This window comes from Mobula birostris, chromosome 17, assembly GCF_030028105.1.
Source record: "Mobula birostris isolate sMobBir1 chromosome 17, sMobBir1.hap1, whole genome shotgun sequence".
NCBI classification, from domain to species: Eukaryota; Metazoa; Chordata; class Chondrichthyes; order Myliobatiformes; family Myliobatidae; genus Mobula; species Mobula birostris.
The window spans coordinates 34,564,387-34,586,040 of record NC_092386.1 but is presented as its reverse complement, the minus strand read 5'-3'; the positions used below and the strand labels follow the sequence as shown (position 1 = coordinate 34,586,040).

The 21,654-nt window shown below is 41.3% G+C and overlaps 1 protein-coding gene across 2 annotated transcripts in view; it reads left to right on the top strand.

Annotated features, from left to right (window-relative positions):
* The first annotated feature begins 7,648 nt into the window (after positions 1-7,648).
* Positions 7,649-21,654, top strand: part of LOC140211601 (E3 ubiquitin-protein ligase MARCHF3-like) — a 77,447-nt gene continuing 63,441 nt past the window's right edge. For both annotated transcript variants that reach the window (XM_072281496.1, XM_072281497.1), the window contains exon 1: positions 7,649-7,888. The gene's annotated coding sequence lies outside the window, so the exon portion shown is untranslated. The remainder of the gene's footprint in view (positions 7,889-21,654) is intronic.

Genomic DNA, 21,654 nt, shown 5'->3' with positions numbered 1-21,654 from the left:
CTTGGTCAAAAACTTAAGTTTTTTGTATGAACTAACTGGAAGGAGTGAAGCCCTTGCTCAACTGTACGTGTGAGCCTAAGGCCACATTGTGGTATTCGACCATAAGACATAGAAGCAGAATTTGGCCATTCAGCCCGTGGAATCTGCTCTGCCGTTCCATCATGGTAGATTTGTTAACCCTCTCAACCCCATTTTCCTGCTCTCTCCCTGTAATCTTTGATGCCATGGACTTCCACTTTTAATATACCCAGTGACTTGGCCTGCACAGCCGTTCGTGGCAAAGAATTCCACAGACTCACTACCCTCTGGCTAAAGAAATTTTTCCTCATCTCTGTTCTAAATGGATGCCCCTCAATTCTAGACTCTCCCACTATAGGAAACACCCTCTCCAGAAAAATCAGGATCAGGTTTACTATCACCGGCATGTGTCGTGAAATTTGTTAACTTAACAGCAGCAGTTCAATGCAATACATAATATAGAAGAAAAAAAATAAGTAAATCAAATACAGTATACGTATATTGGACATTAAAATTCATGCAAAAACAGGAATAATATATATTGAAAAATTGAGGTAGTGTTCACTGGTTCAATGTTCATTTAGAAATCAGATGTCAGAGGGGAAGAAGCTGTTCCTAAATCGCTGAGTATGTGTCTCCAGGCTTCCGTACCTCCTTCCTGATAGTAACAATGAGAAAAGGGCATGCCCTGGGTGCTGGGGCCCTTAATAATAATTACAGCCACTCTATCTAGGCCTTTCAATATTCAATAGCTTGCAGTAAGATTCCCCCTCGTTCTTCCAAACTCCAGTGAGTACAGGCCTGGAGTCATCAAACGCTGCTTATATGTTAAACCTTTCATACCTATGATAATTTTTGTGAACCTCCTCTGGAACCTCTCCAAAACCAGCACATCTTTTCTTAGAAAAGTGGTCCAAAACTACTCACAATACTTCAAGTGTGGTCAGACCAATGCCATATAAAGCCTCAGCATTCTATCCCTGCATTTATATTCCAGTCCTCTCAAAATGAAAGCTAACATTTCATTTGCTTTCCTTACCATCAACTCAACCTGCAAGTTAACCTTTAGGTAATCATGCACAAGGACTCCCAAGTTCCTATGCACCTCTGAATTTTGAATTTTGAAAATATTCAATGCCTTTATTCCTTCTGCCAAAGTGCACAAACATGCACTTCCCTACGCTATACTCCATCTGCCACCTCTTTGTCCATTCCCCCAATCTGCTTAAGTCCTGAAAATGCCCTGCTTCCTCAACACTACCTGCTCCTCCACCTATCTTCATATCATCTACAAATCTGACCACAAAGTCATCAAATCCTTCATCCAAATCATTGACAAATAATGTGAAAAGAAGCAGTCCCAACATCGACACCTGCAGCTCACCACTAGTCACAGTCAGACAACCAGGAAAGGCCCCCATTATTAACAGTCAGCCAATCTTCTGTCTCTGCTGATACCTTTCATGTAATACCTTGGGGTCTTGTGTGGCACCTTGTCAAAAGTATTCTGAAAATCCAAATAAACAACATCCACTGACTGTCCTTTGTCTATCCTGCCTGTTATTTCCTCAAAGAATCCCAATAGATTTGACAGGCAAGATTTCCCCTTTAGTAAACTATGCTGGCTTTGGCCTATTTTATCATGTGCCTCCAGGTACTCCAAAACCTCATCAATAATAATACACTTCAATATCTTGGCAAAGAGGCCAGATTAGGGGAGCAACACCTCATATTCTGTGTTGGTAGTCTCCAACTTGACAGCATAAACATTGTCTTCTCTACTTCCAGTAAACACTCTCCTTTGTTCCTTACACCCTCTTTCTTTCCAGCATTCTAGTGGCCCTCTCACCCCTTCTCTCCTCCTCCCCAATAACCTGTCCTTTGCCTCCAGTTTCTCCACCTCCTTCCCTTTAGTTCACAGCAAGATTGTAATGCCGAGGCTTCATAAGGCATTGGTCAGACCTCATGGAGTATTGGGAGCAGTTTTGGGCGCCTTATCTAGGAAAGGATATACTGGCATTGGAAAGGGTCCAGATGAGGTTCGGAAGAATGATCCTGGGAATGAAAGGGTTGATGTATGAGGAGCATCTGATGGATGTGGCCATCTTCTCACTGGAGAATGAGGGATGATCTCATTGCAACCTATTGAGTATTGAAAGGCCTGGATAGAGTGGACATAGGGATGATGCTTTCTATAAGGGGGGAGTCTAGGGCCAGAGGACACAGCCTCAGAATACAAGAACTTCCCTTTAGAATACAAGGACTTCCTTTTAGAATACAGATGAAGAGGAATTTCTTTAGCCAGAGGGTGGTGAATCCGTGGAGTTCACTGCCACAGACTGCTGTGGAGGCCAAGTTATTGAATATATTTAAAGCGAAGGCTGGTATGTTCTTAACTAGTAAGGGTGTCAAAGGTTATTTGGAGAAGGCAGGAGAATAGTATTGAGAAGGATAATAAATCAGCCGTGGTGCAGCAGACTCAATAGGCTGAAAGGCCTAATTCTGCTCTCATGTGATAATGTCTACTATCCACTCCTACAAGATTCCTTCTTCAGCCCTTTACCTCTTCCACATCATCTCCTAGCTTCTCACATCATTCCCTTTCATCCCTTCTTCCCTCACCCACCTACCTTCTACCTCACCTGGACTCATCAAAAACCTGCCAGTTTGTATTCCTCTTTCCCCAACCCCCCGCCCCTAATAACTTAAAGACCACAAGTTCACACCCAGTTCTCAATATAGCAAATTGTGAAACTCGGGGCATTTGGGAATCAAGGACTGCATTTTTCTGGTTGATTTCATGGTTAAGGTGGTACAGCAGCATAGTGATTAGCACAATACTTTACAGTATAGAAGAATGAGGTCAATTCTCACCACTCCCTGTTTGTACAGAGAGTTTGTATGTTCTGCCCATGACCACGGGGGTTTCCTCTGGGTGCTCCAGTTTCCTCCCACAGTCCAAAGATGTACCAGTTGGTGAGTTAATTGGCCATTGTAAATTGTCCCATGATTAGGCTAGTATTAAATCAGGGCATTGCTGGGCCGCAAAGAGCCAGAAGTACCTATTCTGTCCTGTGTCTCAATTTAAGAAAAGGATACTACTCTTTAACATAGTTAGCATATGGTTTGGGAATAATTGGGATCTGACAACTGATTTTTGCCTTTCCTCCTTTGGAAGAGGAAGTTAAGGGTACTTATTGGAAATGGTAATGAGAGCAAGATAGTAAACAAACTGCAAACCAGAAATATGTTAAGAATCCTTTCTATGAAAGAGGGAGGAAAATCAGGAAATAGCAGTTACTTAACAAGTACAGTATGTACTGAATGGTTGTCATAGCCCATAGCTTAGAGGGGTGGGGTAGTGAGGAAAAGCTCCCACTACCTATTAATTGCTCCAATAGCATGCATCTCAAATAACCTCTGACAACTAAGTCCAGCTCCTGGCCTTAATGTGCAGCTTAGCTATTAAGCCCAATGGAAACATTTATATTGACAGGAGAAGGGGCAAAAGCAGGTTAAGGATGCCTTAAAACCAGTTGCTTCGGGCAGATGGGACTCATGAGCTGCAGCTGACAGCTCGTCTACGAGAACGAAAATCTGCTCTCAAACCTCTGCTACCTTGCAGCTATACCCACTCATGCAGAATGCTTCAGGAGTAAACATCAAGGAAAAAAACACATCTAGGGTCTCTAAGGCAGTCCTATGTTGAGTTTAATGTTGACTGGCAACCCTTTCGACACAGCTGGTACCAAATTGTATCGGTCTTGCTGTGTGGAGGGGGGGAGACTGCTGCATGGGCAACAGCTTGCTCACCATTTCATAATGCCCTGGCTTGCATATTGACTTCGGCACCAAGGACACAACATCCATGGTTGGCCCAACCAACACAAGCCATCAGGGTGGTGAATATCTTCCACTACTGGCTTACTACAGTCTGCATACTTCATCTATAATAATTGTCGAACGAACAGATCAAAATAGATTAAATTCAAAGTTTGTTTTATGCAAATATGCAACAAAAACCTACCAGCAACATTACAGGCACATATCAAGTCTTTTCATTACCGATGTGGTTAGGATAAACAAACCCCTCGGTCTGTTATGTTAGTTGATAAAGTGTTGACAAATTGAATTACTGCAGCTTATATTAAATGACTTAGAATAAAATTTATTAACTCGCAATGTATGCATTAGAACAAAGATCACAAGATCACAAGACAAAGGAGCAGAAGTAGGCCATTCGGCCCATCGAGTCTGCTCCACCACTCCACCATGAACTAAACTATTCTCCCATCTAGTTCCAATTTCCGGTGTTTTCCCCATATCCCTTGATACCCTGACTGATTAGATACCTATCAATCTCCTCCTTAAACACCCACAATGATCGGGCCTCCATGGCTGTATGTGGCAACGAATTCCATAAATCCACAATTATTAGTTAAGCATTCGTTTGGAGATCATGTCTAATTATATGCAACCCTGATGCTACTTAGAATGCTGGGTTTTGTTTATTGAGATTAAAGTGTGAACAGTTGGAGATTGGCAGGTATGATGTTGTGGGCATCTCTGAGTCGTGACTGAAAGATAGTCATAGTTGGGAGTTTAACATCCAGGGATACACATTGTATTGAAAGGAGAGGCAGGTAGGCAGAGCAGTTGGTGTGGTTGTGTTGGTAAAAAATGAAATCAAATCCTTAGAAAAAGGTGACATAGGACAAGATGATGTAGAATCCTTGTGGGTAGAGTTAAGAAAATCTAGGGGTAAAAATACCCTGATAGGCGTTATATACAGGACTCCGAACAGTCAACAGAATGTTGGCTACAAATTACAACGGGAGATAGAAAAGGCATGTAAAAAGGGCAATATTGCAATAATCATGGGGGATTCCAATATACAGGTAGATTGGGAAAATTGGGTTAGCGCTGGATCCCAAAAACAGGAATTTGTAGAATGGCTACGAGATGGTTTTTTAGGGCAGTTTGTGGTTGAGTCCACTAAGGGAGTGACAATTCTGGGTTGGGTCTTATGTAATGACTCAGGTTTTATGAGGGAGCTTATGGTAATGGAATCCTGAGGAGGCAGTGATCATAATATGATAGCCCATGTCATTTCAATGAGTTCAGATAACTAAAAGCTAAATGGATGTTTTAATTTAAATAGAGGACTAGGGCTTTATGGATGTACAAAACTAACAACTTGGCTGGTACCAAAAATTACAGGCAGATCTTGATCAGTCAGGTAAGTAATCATGGAATGGTAAATAGTGCTCAATCCCAGGGTTGCACTTTCATGGTGAACAGTGAGAGCGTGCACAGCGTCGTAGAACAGAGGGACCAAGGAGTACAAGTCTATTCCCTGAAACTTGTAAAACTGGTCGACAGAGTGGTGAAAAAGGTGTTTTATTCACAGGTCTTCATCAGTCGGGTCAATAAGTATGGGGGTTGGGAGGTTATGATGCAAACGTCAAGATATTGGTGAGACTGAATCTGGGGTATTATGTACAGTTTTGGTTATCCTGTTATTAGAAAAATGCCACTGTTGGAAGGAGTGCAAAGAACATGAGAATGCTGCCAGGACTTGAGGGCCTCAGTTGGAGGCAAGAACTTTATTTGCTGGAGTACGGAAACTGAGTAGTGACCTTCTAGAAGGCCATAAGGGGCATAGCTAGAGTGAATACACACAGTCTTTTTTTCTAGGGAAAGTGAATCAGCAACAAGGTTGAGGTGAGAGAAAAAAAAACTTAAAAGGTACCTGAGGGACAACTTCATGGTGTGCATATGGAATAAGCTGCTAGATAAAAAGCTTGAAGCAGGTAAAATTAAAATAAAAACATTTGCATAGGTACATGGATGGAAAAGGTTCAGAGAAGGGGCTCCCAACCCTATTTTATTGCATGGACTCCTACCACTTGCTAAGGGGTCCATGGGCCCCAGGTTGGGAGCACCTGGTTTAGAGGGATATGTGCTGAATGGAAACACATTGGCCTGGTTTCGATGTGTATCTTTGTGGGCATGGAAAAATTGGGCCAAAGGGCCTCAATTAACTCCCATCAAAGACAAGGTTGGAGAAACTTTGCAGCGGAGCTTCTGCAGACGCTGGAAATCTTGAGCAGTACACACAGGACGCTGGATGTGTTTTGCCAAAGGGTCTACTTCTGTGCTGTATTACTCTGACTCTAAGTTGTTGAATTGGCTTATTACTGTCACGTGTTGAGGTACAGTAGGAAAATCTTGTCTTGTATACAGTACCATCTTCACCAACAGCACTAATTCCTCAGGAGGATAAAATAAGTTGGTATGTCCCCCATCGACCCGTACCAATTTTCATCATGCACCATTGAAAGCATCCGATCTGGATGCGGAACGGCTCGTCGCTTGACGTGGTACAGCCCAGCACATCATGGAAAACAGCATCCCCTCTGTGGACTCCATACTTCTCGCTGCCAACCAGCTAATGAAAGTCTCCACCCTCCCAGAACATTCTCTCTTCTCCCGGGCTTCCTCTGGTTCACTTCAAACTTACTCGGATATATCTAAAAACCTCTCCATTCTCAGTCGATTTCCTTTTTATCCCTATTTGTTTCACAGAAAGAATTCATTAAAATACACATTGAAAATACTGCGCATTTTTTGCTGCTTTAAGATCCACCCTAACTTGTTTATTGATTCCGTGCAGCATATAGCGCCAAGTTAATTCTAAATTTGTGTTTAATAAACGTTTTTCTCCATCGTGAATGTTGCACCCTCTAAAATCATGGGTAGAAAATGGCAAAAATAAAGAAATGTTTTACAAGCTAGGTCATCTTGGCACAATCAGCACGTTTCGATCGCAAAATTGAAATGTAACTCCAGATTTAAAACATCATGACGCAACTAAAGTGGAGAGAATAGGGTTTTAATCATTTTATTTTTAATGCCAAGTTTTGTTTAAGCTGTAATTTTAGATAGGAGACAATTACTTAGTGAAGTGAAAGTGTGAAGATCAATTGGTCAATCTAGAGTGAAAAATCAAACGATTTTAAACGTAGCAGTAAGGCATTAATATTGAAAATATGTAGTAGCACAAACACGAAAAAATCTGCAGATGCTGGAAATCCAAACAACACACGAAAATTGCTGGCGGGATTTTGTGAGTGCGTTTTTAAAATATGTATGACAGACAACACTCGTAGTATAAATTCGATTAAATTCAAACCCTCTAATTCTAATAATCAGAAAGCTGTCGAGACACTATCATTGTCGTCTATTTATTACAATGCAAGCCAAGAGGCAGGAAATAGCGTTTGCATGAAATATAGTTAAGATGCGAGGTGCATTTTCCTTCTGTGTGCTTGCCAGTTTAAAGACAGCCAAAATTTCATATATTTAGCAAGAGATTTTCAGCAAGTCATATCACATCTACGCATGTTCATGTGACAGAAATATTAAGGTACCCCTAGGCTGGTAATAATTGTCCATAAAGCAATCACTACCTTTACTCGCTTCTTTGGAACACTGACACTGGGAGGCGCGGTCTGCTTTGTGTCTGAGGTGTTTCAGTGCGAGGTTGCCTTCATAGGAGCGTCGTTACAGCTCACCATCCCGCTGCTGCGAGTGGCTGAGCCGGCGGTCAATCACGCCGAGGGGCGGGGGTTTTGCGGACGTTTCAGCTGGAGTTTGAGGCTACCGGAGGGTTGGTTCAGGGAGCGGCGCTGGGCGCGTTGGTTTCGCGGGCGGAACCGTTGGTTTTATTTCTTTCTGACCTCCGTCAATGCAAGCTATTTGTTATAAGCTCGTTATTACGAACGTTTCCTCTCTCAGCCTCACAACTGGAAACGACGGATAGAGAAATCCGCTGGTGCAACCGAAGTAAAAAAGTGCGAGTGTGTCGGTGAGTTCTCATTTTCTTGTGACGTTTGCGGTTTTGAGTGATTTACCCGAGTCCAGCTGCTGCATTTATTGAGGGCTGTGTGACAGGAACACTGGAAGTTGGGATTAGAAAATCCTGGTGGATGGAAACTTGGTTGTCATGGTTCAAAAATAGAATTCGGCGTGTGTCACGATGAAGGGGTAATGATGGTAGTGATCTTGAACTTCTTCCTGTGTGTGTCGGGCCGTGAACTTTACGAGCTGTGCGTTTACGAAGAGGGATGCTCCCCGTCTTTCAAAAGGACACAGTGAAAAGAACCCAAATCTCGTGTGTTGTCTCTTTTTCTCACACATTCTAGTGCAGTTTACATCTAACCGTGCTCCAGCCAGCTGCGTTAGGGTTAATCGCGAGTAATTCGGGCGGAATTTCTGCAGATGGCAACAGATTGGTGGATTTTTAAATATAATTTTACCAACAATTCCTAACAAATGTTTTAATTTATAATCTCGCTGGGGGGGGGGTCGGTAAATGCACGCATACGGCATATTCATAATTGCTATATTGTGTCTCTTTACAAACATTCTTAACAAATGCTTTATCTAAATGGTTAAATGCACTCACACTACATGTTCTTAACAGTTTATGTTACTTTATAAACATTTCTTGACAAATATATTAATTTATAATCTCGAAGGTTTAATAGCACGCAAGCTGCATTCCCAAGCTGCATTTTGGCAATTGATGATAGGGACGAAAAATGCTTCTTTTAAAATCCTCGGTTGTACTGGCTAATAACTCGAGAGTTCAGAAACATTTTTCAGGATGAAACTATTGTGAATATTCAATTTTTTAAAAATTGGATAAAACCAGAACGCTATCTCAGCACGTCAGAGAGCATCTGTGAAGAGGGGTAGAGTTAACTTTTCCAGTCAATGACATTTCATCACAACACTAAGTAGAACATAGGATAGTACAGTACTGGTCCTTCGGCCCACAATGTTGTGCCGACCCTTAAACCCTACCTCCCATATAACCCCCCACCTTAAATTCCTCCATATACCTGTCTAGCAGCCTCTTAAATTTCACTAGTGTACCTGCCTCCACCACTGACTCAGGCAGTGCATTCCACGCACCAACCACTCTCTGAGTGAGAAACCTTCCTCTAATGTCCCCCTTGAACTTCCCACCCCTTACCTTAAAGCCATGTCCTCTTGTACTGAGCAGTGGTGCCCTGGGGAAGAAGTGCTGGCTGTCCACTCTATTTTATTTTCTATTAATATTTTGTATACCTCTGTCATGTCTCCTCTCATCCTCCTCTCCAAAGAGTAAAACCCTAGCCCCCTTAATCTCTGATCATAATGTATACTCTCTAAACCAGGCATCCTGGTAAATCTCCTCTGTACCCTTTCCAATGCTTCCACATCCTTCCTATACTGAGGCGACCAGAACTGGACACGGTACTCCAAGTGTGGCCTAACCAGAGTTTTATAGAGCTGCATCATTACCTCGCAACTCTTAAACTCTATCCCTCGACTTATGAAAGCTAACACCCCATAAGCTTTCTTAACTACCTTATCCACCTGTGAGGCAGCTTTCAGGGATCTGTGGACATGTACCCCCAGATCCCTCTGCTCCTCCACACTACCAAGTATCCTGCCATTTACTTTGTACTCTGCCTTCCAAAGTGTACCACCTCACACTTCTCCAGGTTGAACTCCCTCTGCCACTTCTCAGCCCACCTTTGCAACCTTTCAATGTCTCTCTGCAATCTTGGACAATCTTCTACACTATCCACAACACTACCAACCTTTGTGTCATCTGCAAGCTTGCCAACCCACCCTTCTACCCCCACATCCAGGCCGTTAATAAAAATCACGAAAAGTAGAGGTCCCAGAACAGATCCTTGTGGGACACCACTAGTCGCAACTCTCCAATCCAAATGTACTCCCTCCACCACAACCCTCCGCTTTCTGCAGGCAAGCCAATTCTGAATCCATGCTTCCCTGGATCCCATGCCTTCTGACTTTCTGAATAAGCCTACCATGTGGAACCTTGTCAAATGCCTTACTAAAATCCATGTAAAATCCATCCATCCACTGCACTACCCTCATCTACATGTCTGGTCACCTCCTCAAAGAACTCTATCAGGCTCGTTAGACACGATCTGCCCTTCACGAATTCTGTTTCTTTTTCTACTCTTTCTCCCTACCAATGCTGCCTTACCTTCTGATTATTTTCTTTCTGTACCACTGCAGTATTTTGCTCTTCAATGGGAACCTTGTTTGGAGTGTTGAGAAGTAAGTTTAGGAAGACTGACATTTAACATACAGACTTAACAGTGGGTGGAAAACTATAAATATTTTAGTACTGACATTTTGCAGAATTTATCAGTGCCAGGATATTTTTTTCCATTTAGCAGTTTCATAGGTGGGGATTGTTTCTATCATGCTGACAACCTTCAAGTACCTTGGTAGTGTATGCAGTCCTCTGTGCATCATTTTGACTGTTGATGTTATTGCAGCCTTCCTGATGCTATTTTCACCTAAACTCTATATTTCAACCCCTCCCCTCTTTCCCCCAATACTCATTCCAACCTAAAAGTATTGAGAACCTGGCTGAGACAAGCTAACTCTTATAATGGTTTGTTAATGTTTTATTTGTTAAGCCATAATTATAACACAAGAGCAAATTTTGACTTTACAGTAACTAAGGATCATATTCAACATTTGAATGATGTGGGACTTGGAAAGGAATTTGCAGGATGGGATTCTCTCAGCAGGCTTGACATTTGAGGTGGTAGCAGTTACATATTTCTGTAGAATGTCAGAAAGATGATGTGCATATAGTTTACTTTGTATATGGTACCCACTTAAACCATTATAATTGTTCAGAATAATGAATTGTCTTTGGCCTGGATAATGCAAAACTTCTATATAGTGGTTCTGCACTTTGCAGACAAATGAACAGTTTCTTGATGTGCTTCTGATCTGACTGTTGTAGAATGTGGAAAGGTTTTAACAAGTCAGAAAGTGAATATGATTCTGACACCATGGTCAAGTTTCTGGTTGATGTTGGGGTCTCAATGATAATACAGTTGACTATCAATGGGAAGTTGATAGGTTCTTGATTTCTAAGGATTACAGGGAGAAGGCAGTAGAATGTGGTTGAGAGAGAAAATAAATCGGTCATGGTCAAATGGCAGAGCAAAATGGATGGGCTGAATTGGCCTCATTCTGCTCCTATGCCTTACGGGAGAAGGTAAATTTCTGTTTGTTTTTTTAAAAGATGATCGTTTTCGTAATATTTTCGTTTTCGTGGCTGAGCTCTGCTGTTCGCATCAGTGCATATCTAGGTGTTATGAATGGCTTGCACCATGTAAACATGAACTCATTGTTTGTAGCATGTCAGATAATCAAAGCTGAACACTTTCATCTATAATTAATCCTATTCAGATGTTATGATGAAGGGAAAGACTTTTATGACGTGGCTAAGAATGTTTGCATCTAGGGCACTGCTTGAGCAATGTTTCTGTAATGAATGTCATTCAGTTTTGCTGTTGAAAATACTATTTTTGTTCTGCCCCCACAACTTTATTACATGTAAAAATATTTTCACATTTCAGATGTGATCCGAAAGTAACTCATCTATTATACTGAAATAGCTGTTATGCAGATTAATATTAATTAATTACTGAAAATCCAGTAATTTGAGCTATTTATCACACTGTATCATTTATTGCTTGCTTTTTTTTAAATTGCAGTTTAGAAGCTTGCCATTAACCATAAAATGAAGGAAATTGTGTTCATTGTTTATCAAGTGAAAATATTGCAGACTGTGGCTCAGTTTATAAAAATACCAAGAAACACGCAAACAGATTAAAAATAAAATACTTAATAGAAAAATAAAATAGATTACTTGAAAGATTCATGAGCATTCAAATTTTAAATGATCGTATTAGCACAGTAGCGTGGTGGTTAGCACAACGCTTTGCAGTACAGGTGACCAGATTCAATCCCTGCCTCTGCCTGCAGAGAGTTTGTACGTTCTCCCCATGACCACGTGGGTTTCCTCTGGGGGTTCCTGTTTCCTCCCATAGTCCAGAGACGTGCTAGTTAGATCAATTGGTCATTGTAAATTGTCCTGTGAATAGGATAGAATTAAATTTGGAGATTGCTGGGTGTCATGGCTTGAAGAGCTGGAAGGGCCTATTCTGCATCGAATGTCCATAAATAAATAAGTTAATGTATTGCATTTAGGATGTTAATGATAAAATAACTTAAGAAAGAACTTGGACTATATGCTACTTATGGAGTACGGCTCAAAGTTTTAGGAATTTGCCCTTATCATTTTTCAAATGACTTGTCTTTCTGCCTTGACCAAATGATAAAATAGTATTAATATACTAAGCAAGAAGCAGTTGAATTTGTGATTATATTTTGCTACCAGTTCCAGGAATGAGATGTCTGTAATCTGCATCTGATTCAATGTGCTTGGATTAATTGGTGTATGTCGACGGGAAAAGTACATTGTACTGAAAGTTTTGGCACTGAGGGCCCAGGCTTCAAGCAGATACACCATTGTATATTGTTCTTCTTCATTCCCATAATTCACTGCCATTCAAGATCTGTAAGTGATTTGGTAGAGACTTAAAAAATATTTGTGTTGCACAATGAAATCGTTGGGTAGAATTTTTAACATCACAACAATGAAGAAAGATTTTCTCTATATGTCCTGCAATATCTTTCATGTAAAAATAATTATTGAAATTAGTAATTGACATAAATGAGTTAACATGGAACCAAAAATGTGAATTTGTTCCTCCCTCAGGCTGTTTTTAAAAAAAAACACAAATACTTTCCCATGATTCAGCAGGCGAGAACGTAGAGCTAATCTAATATCAGATATTAGATCCCGAGAAAATCTGTTTCTGGCATTATCCATTGGAATTCAAGTTTCACAGCACCATGTTGGAGAGGAAAACATTACAGTTCCCCAGTCCTCTGAGTTACATTGTGTAAGTTACTTACCTGGCCCTTCAAATAGCAAGACATTGATTTCTGCTCTTTTTTTCCTGAAGAAAGCACAGGGAGAATGAAAACTACATGAAGTAATACATAAACACAAGACATTCGGCAGATGCTGAAAATCCAAACCAACACACACAAAATGTTGGAGGAACTCAACAGGTCAGGCAGCACTATGGAAAGGAATAAATAGTTGACATCTCAGACTGAGACACTTCAGGGCTGGAAAGGAAGGAGAAAGATGTCAGAATAAGAAGGTGGGGATGGAGGACTTGCTAGAAGGTGATAGGTGAAACCTGGTGGGAGGGAGGGGTAATGGGCTGGAGAAGAAGGAATCTGATAGGAGAGGAGAGTGGACCATAGGAGAAAGGAAAGGAGAGGGGCACAGGGGGAGTTGATGGGCAGGGGAGGAGAATAAATAAGAGGCCAGAGAGGGTAATAGAATAGTAGGGAAAGGGGAGAGAACTAAAAAATTACTGGAAGGTGAAATTGATGTTGTTGCCATCAGGTTGAAGGCTACCTAGATAAATATGAGGTGTTGCTCCTCCACCCTGAGAATAGCCTCATTGTGGCATAAGGGAGGCCATGAGTTAACATGTTGGAATGGGGATAGGAATTAAAATGGTTGGCCACTGGGAATTGCAGTTTGGGCGGATGGAGCAGAGATGCTCAACGAAGTAGTCCACCAACTTATGTCAGGTCTCACCAATTTAGAAAGAGGCCGCATTGAGAACACTGGATACAAAAGACGACACCGAGAGATTTTCAGGTGAAGTATTGCCTCACTTAAAAGAACTGTTTTGGGCCCTGAAAGGGAGGAGATGAGTGGACAGATGCAGCATGTTCATTGCTTGCAGGGATTAATGCCAGATGTGAGATTAATGGGGAGGGATGGATGGATGAGGGAATCACGGAGAGAGTGATCCTTGCAGAAAGCTGGGAATAGTGGGTGGTAAAGATGCGTTCGATGGTACGATCCCATTGAAGATGGCAGAAGTTTTGGAGAATGATATGATGGATGCGGAGGCTCGTGGGATGGTAGGTGTGGACAAGTAGAAGCCTATCTCTGTTTAGATGGCAGGAAGATGGGGTGAGAAGAAATTTCCAGGAAATAGAGGAAATGCAGGTGATGGCAGTATCAACAGTGGAGGAAGGGAAACCCTGTTCTTTAAAGGAGCAGTACATCTCCAATGTCCTAGAAAGGAAAACCTCATCCTGGGAACAGATGCAGCAGAGACAAAGGAACTGAGAAAAGAGAATAGCATTTTTACAGGAGATGAGGTGGGAAGAGATATAGTCAAGATAGCCATGGGAATCAGTTGGTTTATAAAAGATGTAGGTAGACAGTTTATCTCCAGAAATGGTGACAGAGAGTTTGAGAAAGGGAAGAGAGGTGTCAGAAATGGACCAAGTGAATTTAAAGTCAGGGTGGAAGTAGAAGTCGAAGTTGATTAAATTGACAAGCTCAGCTTGGGTGCATGAAGCTGCACCAATGCAGACATCAATGAAGCACAGGAAGAGTTGGGGAGCATTACAAGGGAAGGGTTGGAACATGGACTGTTCTACATAGCCCATGAAAATGCCGGCATAGCTGTTTCCCATGCTGGTGCTCATTGCTATCCCTTGAATTTGGAGAAAGTGGGAGAAGCCGAAAGAGATATTATTGAGGGTGAAAGTCAGTTCAGCCAGACAGAGAAGAGGTGGCGTTGGAGGTGCACAGATTGGATCTTTTGTTGAGAAAGAAGTGGAGAGCTCTTGATAAATGATTGAAGTAAATAGGCACTAACCATCCGTGGTGAAAATAAGACGGTCAGGTCCAGGGAATTGGAAGTTGCTGAGGAGATCGAGAGCATGTGAAGTGTCACAGATGTAGTTGGGAAGGGACTGAACTAAATGGGATAGAATGGAGTTGAAGTGTGCAGACTCAAGTTTAGTGGGGGCAGCAGCAGGCAAAGACAATGAGGTTGGTGGCAGTTGCTGGGAGTTTTCCAGAGTTGATGAGATTAGTGTTTGTGTCGGAGACAATTTTCTGATGTTAGTAAATGGTGTCCTTTTAAGACCATAAGATATTTGAGCAGAATTAGGCCATTTGGCCCATTGAGTCTGCTCTGCTATTTCATCATGGCTGATCCAATTTTCCTCTCAGCTCCAATCTCCTGTCTCCTCCCCGTATCCCTTCATGCTCTGACCAATCAAGAATCTATCAACCTCTACCTTAAATATACATAAAGACTTGGCCTCCAAAGCTGACTGTAGCAAAGAATTCCAGAGATTCACCATGATCTGGCTAAAGAAATTCCTCCTCATCTCCATTCTAAAAGGAAGCCCCTCTATTCTGATGCTGATTCTAGGTTTTGACTTTCCATCATAGGAAACATCCTGTCCACATCCTCTAGCATGCCTCTCTATCAAGGCAATTCACCATTCATTGGGTTTCAATGAGGTCATCCCTCACTTTTCTGAATTCTAGTAAATACGGTTTAGAGCCATCAAAAATTCTTCATATAACAAGCCATTCAATCCTGGAATCATTTTCATGAACCTCCTTTGAACTCTCTCCAGTTTTAGCACATCCTTTCTAAGATAAGAGGCCCAAAACTGCTCAATACTCCAAGTGAGGCCTTAATGTGCTTTTTAAAGTCTCAACATTACATCCTTTTATATTCTAGTCCATTTGAAATGAATGTTAACATTGCATTTGCCTTCCACACCACAGACTCAACATGCAAATTAACCTTCAGGAAATCCTGCACAAGGACACTCAAGTCCCTTTTGTAGCTCAGCTTTTTGTATTTTCTCTCCATTTAGATAATAGTCAACTCTTTCATTTCTTCTAGGAAAGTGCATGACCATACTCTTCTAGCCACTCTATTCCACCTGCCATTTCTTTACCAATTCTCTTAATCTGTCTAAGTCCTTTTGTGGCCTCTCTACTTCCTCAAAACTATCTGTCCCTCCATCTATCTTCACATTGTCTGCAAACTTTGTAACAAATTCATCAATTACATTATACAAGTCATTGAACTATAATGTAAAAAGAAATGGTCTCAACACAGACCCCTGTGGAACACCACTAGTCACCAACAGCCAACCAGAAAAGTCTCCCTTTATTCCCATTTTTTGCCTCCTGCCAATCAGCCATTGTGTTCTCCATGCTAGAATCTTTCCTTTAATACTATGAGCTTGTTTAGCAGCCTCATGTGTGGCACCTTGTCAAAGGCTTTCTGACAATCCAAGTAAACAACAAGAATCAATTTCTCCTTTGTCTATTCTGCTTGTTACTTCTTCAAAGAATTCTGTCAGGCAATATTTTCCCTTGAGGAAGCCCCGCTGACTATGACAATGTGCATCCAAGTACTCTAAAACCTCATCTTTAATAATCAACTCCAACATCCTCCCACCACTGAAGTCAGACTGACTATGACTAGCCTATATTTTCCTTTCTTCTGCCTCTCTCCCTTCTTGAAGAGTGGAGTGACATTTGCAATTTTCCAGTCTTCTGGAACCATTTCAGAATTTAGTGATTCTTGAACGATCATTACAAATGCTCCCACAATCTCTTTTAGAATTCCAGGGTGTACATAATCTGGTCCAGATAACTTGTATATCTTCAGGCCTTTCAGTTTCCCAAGAATCATCTCTCTAATAATGGTAACTTCACAGACTTCATGACCCCTGAAACTTGGAACTTCCACCATACTGCTCAATGAAGACTGATGCAGTGAAGACTAAGTCAAAATAGTTTCTCAGTTTGTCCGCCATTTCCTTGTCCCCACCACACCTTCCCCTGCCATTATTACCTCTACAGCATTGTTTTCCAGCAGTCCAACATTCATTTACGCCTCTCTTTTACACTTGTGTATTTGAAGTAACCTTTGGTATCCTCTTTTATATTACTGGCTAGCTTTTGTATTCCATCTTTACCATAATGACTTTTTAAGTTGTCTTCTGTTGGCCTTTAAATCTTACCAATCCTCTAACTTCCCACAAATCCTTGTTCTGTTATATGCCCTCTTTTTGGCTTTTATGTTGGTTTTGACTTCCCTTATTAGTGACAGTTGTGTCATATTTTCTTTAGAATACTTTTTTCTCTTTGGGATACACTGTGACTTCTGAATTACTTCCAGAGATTCCAGCCATTGCTACTCATCCCTGCCACTGTATTTTTTTCCCAATCAATTCTGGCCAGTTCCTCTCTGATGCCTCAGTAATTCCCCTTATTTCACTGTAATACTGATACATCTGACTTTAGCTTCTCAAATTTCGGGGTGAGTTCATCATATTATGATCTCTGGTCACTCAGGGTTCTTTTACCTTCAGCTCTCTAAATCAATTCTGGTTCAGTACACAACACCTAATCAAGAATAGCTGATACTCTAGTGGGCTCAACCACAAGCTGCTCCAAAAGACATCTCATGGGCACACTAGAAACTCCTCCTCCTGGAATCCAGCACCATCCTGATCTTCTGAATCTACCTGCATGTTGAAATCCCCCATGACTATTGTAATATTGCCCTTTTGTCATGCATTTCCTATCTCCCTTTGTAATTTGTAGATCATATCCTTCCTATTGTTTGAGGGCCTGTATACAACTCCCATCAGGATCTTTTTACCCTTGCAGTTCCTTTTTTCTCCTCGCTTTTCAAGGTGTAAGCAGGAGGTGTCGTAAGAGTTGTAGCCTGGCCTCAGCAAGGTAGAGGTCACTCCACCACACTGCAACAACATCCCCTTTGCCTGCTGGTTTGATGGTAAGATGCCTAGTGTAGAAAGAGTAGTGCAATGGGCTTAGCCCGCATTCCTGATTGTCAGCAAAGAGACAGTGTTACTACTGATCTGCATTGACTGGTGTGACACCTTCACATTTCAACCTGGATGGACATAATCCTAGATGCACTGTGATCTGTTACAATGATGTTGAGATCACTTAACCCTGAATATCAGGGGTCCCCAACCTTTTTTGCACCGCAGAACGGTTTAATACTGACAGTATTCTTGCAGACTGGCCAACCGGTGGGGGGGGGGCGGGGGGGCGGGGGTGGTAGAGGTGTTCAAGTATGGTTAAACTCACCTCAACCTGTCCTTTACAGTTAGGGTTGCCAACTTTCTCACTCCCAAATAAGGGACAAAAGTAGCATTCAAATACGGGACACTTGGGTTTACCCTGAGAAAGACTACCATGACCGTGAAGCCTTGCGCAGGCACCTCTGTGCGCATTCGCATATGTGACGTGCACATGCGCGTGCCTGCCGATTTTCTCCCTCCCCACAGATCGGTTTTGGCTTAATCTTCCCAACTACTGTACATACATTATTATTTGGTATGATTTGGTAGGTTATTTCTTGGGTCTGGGAACACTCAAAAATTTTTCCCATATAAATTATTGGTAATTTCTTCTTCGCTTTACACCATTTTGGCACGAAAGGTTTCATAGGAACGTGCTACCTTAGCGGGGGAAATACGGGACAAGGGCAGTCTTGTATGGAACAAACCAATTTAGCCCAATATACGGGATGTCCCAGCTAATACGGGACAATTGGCAACCCTATGTTCAAGTTCAACAGTGTGTGACAGGGAATGAGGAAAGGCGCGGCTGACTTGTATCGTTTTCTTGCAGCCTGGTAGGACATGCTTTGCGGCCCAGCGGTTGGGGACCGCTGCTGTATACAGCTTGTTCTATTTTAGGTTTACCATGTTGTTACTTGGTTCTTGGGTATGCTTGGTGCTCCAGCTGGCATACCCTTCCTCACTTATCATTTTACAAGGGATAAGCCACTGACTTGAACTTAATGGCTGAGTATGGGTCAGGAGGTTCCAGAATCTGACAGTGACAGTCTACATTTGTGTGGCTGGCCTCCTGTACTCATGGATGTTCAGATTTGAGCTGCCAAATCTGTCCTGAGTCTATCCAGTTAGCACAATTGTAGATCAGCACAGTACAAGATAGGGTAATCTTGGTTTGAAGATGGTCTGCACAATGACTGTATAACTGTTGTGGACAGATGGTTCTGCCGGAGGTGGACAAGTGAGAACATCAAGTGGATTTATTCCTCCCATTGGTTCACACAGGACTCAAGAACCTCAATCAGTGGCCGTGCCACCATATTAAAGACCAGTGTGCATTCTCTGACTTGCTGCTTTTAGTACACCATCATCCATGCATTAACATGAGGGAGAAAACACCAATTCATCAGCTGAGGGATTGTACAGATGGTAAGAGGCTATTTCCCTGCCTAGGTCTGACATGTTTTAAAGAAACTTTATAGGATTTGGAATCAATGTTTAAGACTCCCCAGGCTGTATCCTTCTGGCTATTTATCACCGCAATAACCGTCCCAGTGGGTGTGTACAATGATAGAGATGAATGAGCCTAGCACTAGGGAATCATTAGGGCATGGTTCTGTAAGAATTGCTGTATCAGGCTTTTGCTGGAGAAATCTGCATTCTCTCAATTTAGACATTAGTTCCTAGATGCTCTTGAGGAGGATGAGTCAACCAAAGTATAATTCGATGTTTCAATTCAGTGACCAGTTCGATGCCAGGAGGTCTATATTGCTTAATACTTTCATTATTTCAACATACACTCAGTGACCACTTTATTAGGTACACCTTGTTAATGCAAATATCTAATTAACCAGTCATGGGGCAGCCTCTGAATGCACAAAAACATGCAGACATGGTCTAGAGGTTCAGTTGTTGTTAAGACCAAACGTCAAAGTGGGGAAGAAATGTGATCTAAGTGATTTTGACGATAGAATGAGTGCCAGATGGGGTGTATTAGGTGTCTCAGAGAAGGGATTTTCACACACAGCAGTCTCTAGCATTTACAGAGAATGGTGCAAAAAAAAACAAAAAAAAAAAGAAAATCCAGTGAGCGGCAGTTCTGAGGGTGAAAATGCCTTGTTAGTGAGAGAGTTTAGAGGAGAATGGCCACATTGCTCAATGTGACAGGAAGGCAAAAGCAAATCAAATAACCACGCGTTACAATAGCAGTGTACAGAACATACAGTACATCAAGCCTTGAAGTGGATGGGCTATAGCAGCAGAAGACCACAAACATACACTCAATGGTCACTTTAGTAGGTACAGGAGATAACTAATAAAGTGGCCACTGAGTGTAGTTGTTATGGTAGAATTGAGCTTGTTGAGTCTATCCAGGGCACCTAATAATCAACCACAAATGAGACAGGAGAGTCATGCTAGAATGGCTGTCTAAGGATAGCGGAGTTCCTGCTCGCTGAAGGATATTAATAAACAAATGTGGTTTTCACCACATTCCATGGCTTTGTGATCAACATTATTAATGGCCAAATTTCTGTTGTAACCTTTAGATTTTTACTGAGTTTAAATTCTACACTTAACTATGTCTCTGGACAGTAAGTCCAGAACTCTGGATCATTGGCTCAATACAGCCACTACGCTACCACTTTATCCTGACGCATTATTTCTAAAAATCCTCCTATAAGGCTGCCAGCAAAGTAATTCATGAATGGACGAAATAATTTTTTTTAAACAACGGAAGTTTCTGTATTGCAAGCGGCAGACTGTATTTGACACACTGATTAAGCCATAGTATTAGTCATGACAGATGGCAACAGTTTTATGAGATGCTATGACAAGGGAACAGCTAGCTGCCACTGGGATCTTTTCACTTGTGCTCTATAATACAAAAATAGCCCCTTTATACTGCAGCTGGAAACTAATTTTGCAGACACAGCAATAACAACTGTACACATTTCGTCCAACATAGCTCTATTGTATTCTTTCTCCTGCCAACATGTTATTTAGCTTTAAATTCTGAGGACAAGAAACTTGGAAATGCATGAAAAAAAAAAGGAACTAGTCATGTTGACCATTTCATGGAAAAAAAAGTAATTTGCAAATGTTAATTCTTTCCAATTGTGTGACAAGATGTATAAATTCAGAACTAGTCCTATTAAAAGGAAATAATGCAGGCATATGTGTTCCCTCAATCACACAATTAGTGGAATAAAACAGAGTACAATTTGAAACAGTTGGCAATCAATTCTGTAGTGTACAAATCTAAGAAAAATTACATCTAAAACAGATGGAGTTGACTTTGTGATTAATGCAACACATCCTGTAGAACAAATTTAAAATACTTCTTATTATTCCAAAAGCAGCTGTCTTTAAACTACTAAAGCAGCTTTCATTACACTCTGAACTGTTGAGAAAACACATACCATATCTGCGCTGACGAGTTGTGATTTGCTCACATTACTGAAGAACTATTCCAGCAATGTAACTGTCTCTGATAGCTTCACATCTTGTAAGTCTTTGACTCAATGGTATTTTATGTAGTCTTTCTTTCTAACAGCTGAAGAAAACAGCTTCTTGATCATAAATCAATTCTGCAATGGGTCTTAAAGAACATCTATTGTTTAAAGTCACCCATTTTAATTGGCTGTACTCCATATTCCTGTTTAACTAAGAAATTTTATTTATTTCTGCAAAAATACAGAATAATTGAACACAAAAAAAAAAGACACTATAAGAACTGAAGAATGGAAATCCATCAGGGATATAGAGCCCCACCAGAAAATACGATATCATGAATATTCTCCAAGTCTATAGTATGGTCAAGAAGTGCCTTGTTGAATGAGTGGCTTAGTTCATGACATGCTTTAGCCATTAGAATTAATAGTGAATCTACTACCGTATATGGAAGAAATGGCTGTTGAGTTATTCCTGAAGTTTGGTTGCCTTTCAGGAAATAATCTATAAAATCTTAAGTCTGTTCTGAAC